The 6000-nt window shown below is 45.3% G+C and overlaps 1 protein-coding gene across 4 annotated transcripts in view; it reads left to right on the top strand.

Moving 5' to 3' along the window:
• Positions 1-6000, top strand: part of DCAF8 (DDB1 and CUL4 associated factor 8) — a 46751-nt gene that overhangs the window by 643 nt on the left and 40108 nt on the right. For all 4 annotated transcript variants that reach the window (XM_032796296.2, XM_075071124.1, XM_032796297.2 and 1 more), the window contains exon 2: positions 782-852. The gene's annotated coding sequence lies outside the window, so the exon portion shown is untranslated. The remainder of the gene's footprint in view (positions 1-781; positions 853-6000) is intronic.

Below are 6000 nucleotides of genomic sequence, written 5' to 3'. Positions count from 1 at the left end.
GCTCCCCTCCCCCTCCCGGGACAGATCCCGGGACAGGCCCCGCTCCTGTAGGCTGAACCCGCTCCTCCCCCGGCCCCGCTCCGCTCCCCCTCCCGCGACAGATCCCGGCCCCACCCCTCTCCCTTAGCCAGGCCCCGCTCCCGTAGCCCGAACCTGCTCCACCCCCGGCCAGACCCTGACCCCGCTTCCTCCCCTTCCGCCCGGGACACGCCCCGCTCCCCTCCCTCCGCCTCCCTCTCTCGTACAGGCCCCGGCCCTGCTGGGACGGTCCCAGGCCTCCCTTACCCCCTGTTCGGGCCCTTCCTCTGTGGTTAGGGGGTTGCTCCTGGACCTTCCATGCTCTGGCTCAGGTGCCTCCTGACCCAGCCTGCACCTGGCCATGCTCTTGCTCCCTCCCGGCTACCTGATGATTCAACCCTGCAGAGAGCGGCTGAACCTGGCTGTTCCTCCAGCTTTAGCTTTAACGGTGTCGGGCGGGCATGTGTGGGAAACTCATGAGCTGTATTGGGGGGCAGGGAGGAGGTGTCTTTTCTGGGGTTCACCCAGAGTGGCCATCTCGGGCCCTTTATGTGGGCCCTTGACGACACACACACTAGGCTGGCATGGAATACTTCTGCTGCATTTAATCTTTAATTGAAACAAAAACATACATGTACTTGGCGGGGGGGAATGGGGTGGATGAAGTCGGTCTGAGATATCTTTAGTTCAGAGTAGTAGGTGCAAAAGGGTGAGATCCATTATACATGGCACTTCTTGAATTTAATCTGTATCTTTTTTTCAGTCTTTCAGCAAATCTGCAGAGCCAGTTTCCCAGGTGCTGCTGGGTCTGTGTGGTGGATAGAAGTAGGTGAGGTGAGTGCCTCTAAAACTGTCTTGTGTTCAGTGTAATGTATCCCAGCCTGGGGCCAGCAACTTTTCTTTTCCTTTGGTTTTTTTGTTTTGGTTGGTTTTTTTGGTTTTGTGTTTTTTTTTTTTTTTTTGACAGGTGATTTAAATATTAGGGACTTGTTGTTTGATTCTAAGGTGATATACCTGGGCTAGTGAGCTGCTGCTCTTATGCTTGAAGCCATGTTCTTTAGTAGTTAAAGCAGCACATTGGGAATCAGGACTCCTGGGTTTCATTTCCTTTTCTGCCACTGACTCTTTGTAAGAACACAGGAATTGCCATACAGGCTTTGCCAATGGGCAGGTTAGTTTAGTATCCTGTTTCCAGCATCACCTGTAATAGATACTTTAGAGGAAGGTGCAAGAAACCCTTTAAAGGGCAGCCTGGAAGAAATCACCAATGGACAGGTTATACCATAACCCCAGGACCTTGGCTTATGATCTGCATATATATATATTCCTTATCCCATGTAATGTAACTGGATGTTCTTATCCATGTAAGTGTTTAATCCTATTAATAATCTTACTAAACTTTTGTTCTCAGTGATTTCTTGAGGCAATGAGTTTCACATGTTGTTTGTACTGTTTGTTTTTTGGTTTTAAACATGTTGCCTTTTATCAGAATCTGATATCCCTGTCTTGTAATGGCTCTAGAAATGGGAAATGGGATTACCTGATCTCCTTCTGTAATATTTCTTAGTTTGTACCTCTGTTGTCTCTTCTTATTTATCTTCCCTAAACTAAGGAGTTGTCAACGTTAGAAAGTTGTAGTGCTATGACAAGACCAATATAGTTAAATAGGTACAATCCCCCTCCAGATGAGCACAGTTAGAGCAGTAAAGGTACCCATGCCAGTATAACTGTTGTATGAGAGAGGGGAGCGGCGCATACCGGTACTGTGTAACTGCATTTATTCTAGGTCTTTTACCTGAATAACCAGCTTTAAAAAAAAAAAAACCACATCCCTAAGTGACATAGTTATACCTGTCTTAGAACCTCCTGAGATAAGGTGGACAGAAATGAGCACAGTAATCGAGGTGAAGGGGTCCTCTTGACTTCTGAATAGCTTTATAATATTTGCTTTCCTGTTGTTTGTACATCAGAACACTCTAGGGTTGTTGTGGTGGTTTTATTTTTCTTTGACAGTATTGCACATTGAAGTGTCCATAAATAGTGCCCAAGTCTCTTTCCTGAGTGCTAATTAACTAAGGCCTGGTCTGCACTTGATAATTTGACCACTCTTTATTTTGGTTAGTGGAGTGATTTTTTTTTGTTTTTTTAACTGAAAGAACTGTCCATGTAAGCTCTTTTGCAGGTATAAAAGCAATGTATCCAGGTATATTTGTACCTGTATGAGAAAGTGAATAGCCATACTGAGGCTATAGCTGCTTAGGGCTGGTCTGTGGTGGTGGTGGGGGAGGATCGAGCTAAGATACTTTCACTTCAGCTACATGAATAGCATAGCTGAAGTTGCGTATCTTAGTTTGACTTACCTGGCCGTCCTCACAGCGGCGAGTTGACTGCTGCAGCTCCCCCATCGAAGCTGCTTACTCCTCCTGCCAAGGTGGAGTATGGGCGTCCATTCGCGGATCGATTTATTGCATCTCGTCTAGAAGCTATAAATCGATCCCCAATAGATCAATTGCTACCTGCCGATCCAACAGGTAGTATAAACATACTTGTAGCCCCCTACTGTAGATGCAGTATACAGTGACTGAAGGAGGTGTTCTGCCGGTGTAGGAACACCACCTCCCATTAGCTGGGCTGACAGGAACACTCTGTGTTGGCATAGCTTTCATACACTGGGGGTTTTGTCAGCGTTGCTCTGTCACTATGGTGTGTCGTCCCCACGTCCCCTCCTCCCTCCCTCCACTGCCTGATCTGGCTATGCCAGTATAAGTTTTAAATGTAGACCAGGTGCGGGATAAAGCACCTTTTATATTGTGATAACTGCTCTCACTAGGGTGTTGAACTGCTTTGACTATACTGGTACAGCTAAAGAGGTACAGGTCTTGTGTGTAGACAACCCATAATGTGTGTGAATAACTCAAGGATTGTTCTTTCCAGTGTACGCTACCTTATGTCTGACACTGAATTTCATTGGCCATTTTGCTGCCTGGTTGTGTGATGTCAGGCAAATCATATCTTTTCTTCTGCCAAATGAAGTCAATTGTCTCTTCAAACAGGGTGGGGGTGAACCTGAATGTGAAGGGTTCTGAGTGTCTCTTACAAATGGCGGAGGGGGATCTCTCTCTTGCAGTTTAGCAACGTTTGTGAAGCTAGTTGTGTCAAAGCCTCATTGAGTTGAATTGAGTACCTTGGATATGGCATGTAAAATAATATTATTAATTGACAAGGCTGTTCCATTGTGCTTCAGAACTAGCCTATGTGCAGTAATTTAAAGGTGTCCTGTTTGGTAGCTTTGAGGTGCTTTATCTCTAAAAGGAAACCCTTAATTTAATGGGTTATCTCTCCCCCCTTACGATTTTAAAGGAAAAGAGTAGCCAAGATCTGATTTGTGTGCTCCCAAGAGAGGGTGAATCTGGAAATTAAAGCGTGTGTGTGTGTGTGTCCTGAGTAAAACACACACACTGCCAGGTTAAAAAAAATCATACAGTTTTCTCCATTTAATTGGGATGCACTTAATTGGGAAATCTGCATATTTGGTGTGATCTTCAGGACCTGTTAGTCTCATAGCTTCCCTAGTATAGAGAGAGCCTTCCTAAAAACATGTCCACTGTTGGTACCCCTGATTCTGCTCTCTTGATATTAACTGCATTCAAGGCCCTTAGAGAGGCAGACTGCTCGTGTTTCTAACACCATCTTGATTAGATCTGCTCGTATGATATGTTGTTAAAAATTCTGGCAGTCTGTCTACAGGAGAACCTGGTCCTGCACAGAGCGCCATGCAAGAGGACATCTGGGCTCATGCAGTTCTCTCTGCAGGATCATGTCTTAAGGCTTCCAGTGTTGCTAACATTTGGAGATCTTTAGCAAATGTTCCTATTGTAAATAGGATATTACAGTGAATGGCAAAGACTGGTGACTAATCAGTACAGGATTGGCATAACCTTTGCTTACCAGTGAGCTCATTTAGCTAGTGCCACTAGGGTAAGTGGTCTTTACCCAAGTTTTCCATGGGTATGACTTTCTCTTGAACCTCTGGGTGGTTAATATGGAATGTGCCAAATAAAGACGTGTGTGTTTGGGAGGGGTTAGGGAAAGGAGGAGATTTGCAGCATGGTAGCACATAGGGTCCCCGGTTGTAGATCAGGGTCCCATTGTGCTAGGTGCTGGACAAACGCATCAGAAAGGCTTTTTCTGCCGTGAAGCGCTGACAAGCTTAAGTAGTGCGTATTACTGATATGTATCAGCACAATAACTCATCTCCAGGCCCTTCAGGCTTTTGAGAAAGTCTTGTCACTTAACTGAGATAAGACTCCACTGGGAAGGCTCCACTAAGAGAAGTCTTCTGTAGTTGAGAAACAAAGTCCCCTTGAGTTTACTGGATTGCTTTTTCTTGTGTGTCAGAGGCAGCATTTGTTTAGTGGAAGAGGCCCCAAACTAGTAGTCAGAGGATTTTGTTTCTACTCCCAGTTCTGCCACTGACTTGCTCTGACGCTGGGCAAGTCACTTCCCCTCTCTTCGTCTCTGGTTCCCCGTCTCACAGATGGTCATAATGATACTCGCCCATCTCTGCAACACACTGACATCTCTGGCTGGAAGGTGCCATGGAGTGCTCTGTTTTTAAAACTAAAAGGATTTCCTCAGCAGCTAAATGTGCTGTCTCCTCTGGGCAGGCAGTGAAACTAAAGTAAATAGCATCCATGGAAGTATTAAGTCTGGTCAGTTTCATTGTCAGGTTCTCATGCACCAGGACACTGTAAATCCCCCATCACTCTAAGGCAAGGCTTAAGAGCAATTGAAATATTTTCATTTAAATTAAAATCATGTAAATATCAATTGATATCTCCATCCCTCTTATTCTTGAATTATTTTTGTAATACTGAGGGGTGGTGGTGGCGTATGAGTTGTAGCTGGGAGGTCTTTGGAAAGAGAATGAACAGTAGCTGTCTGGCTGGAATGCCATTAGCCAGTGCTGGCCAGCCTCAGAACTATACCCTAGAAAGGAGTGATGGTGGAGGGGGCAGCTATGGCAGAAAAAGAGAGAGCTGGCCAGGGGTAGGGGTTCCAGCCCTGTGGTTTTCATACTACGTAAATGGGCTTCACATATTGCACACATCTGAAAAGTAACTGAGTGCTCAACAGTATAATGTGCCTTTTGGAAGGTGGGGGCCCGGGGCTAGCTGCAGCTATCTACTGAGAGTCCAGAGTGCTGCCTTTTTTGACGTACTCCTAGAGCGGCATGTTGTGATGAAAGGGTTATTGGGCTGTATAAGATCTTCATCAAGGTACATTTTGGGCCTCAACCACCTGACAGCCTCCCTGGCTCTTAAAGGAGTCAGGTTGCCATACTCCAGTACTTGAGAGAAAATCCTGCTTAAATATAGGAACCTCAAGTGAACAAATACAAGGCGGTGAGAGTGTACAAGAGATCCAGTGTATGCAGATACAAAGGGTTGTGTTCACAGCAGGGATCTGTCTGCAAAGAGCAATGGGTTTTTTGCTGTCTGGTGAAGCAGACTGAAATCAGGATAACTCTGAAGGTAGGGAGTCTTCAGTAGACCAGAGAAATGCCTGACATTTTTCATACTGCTGCCCTGTCTCCTCAGCCATTGTGCCTGTGCTGCTTAGTCCAAATGTGGCTGCGATACTGTATGTTCTGGCAAAGCTGGTCCATTAGTGTGTTTATAGCTACATATCCATTATAATAATGGATTGTTCAGTAACTAAGGAGCTATAAATATCAATTCAACACTCTTAATATGGGCTGGTGTGCTGTATTTTAATCATGTTATTGGACTTTGTATTATGTACCACTGAAGTATAATTGATTGTTTGCCCCCACCTTGCAAATGACGATTGTCAGGGTCTAACTGGCTTTCTACTGATTGTAGACTTCTGAAGTGTGCAAGTATGTCTGATATAAAACAGAACGCACACGAACTTGCACGCAGTGTTGTTTGATTGGAGCTAGGAATCTGTCTTCTGGAA

The sequence above is a fragment of the Chelonoidis abingdonii genome, chromosome 11, assembly GCF_003597395.2.
Source record: "Chelonoidis abingdonii isolate Lonesome George chromosome 11, CheloAbing_2.0, whole genome shotgun sequence".
Classification (NCBI taxonomy): domain Eukaryota; kingdom Metazoa; phylum Chordata; order Testudines; family Testudinidae; genus Chelonoidis; species Chelonoidis abingdonii.
Note: the sequence above shows the minus strand (reverse complement) of the source record. Positions and strands in the feature narration are given on the sequence as shown.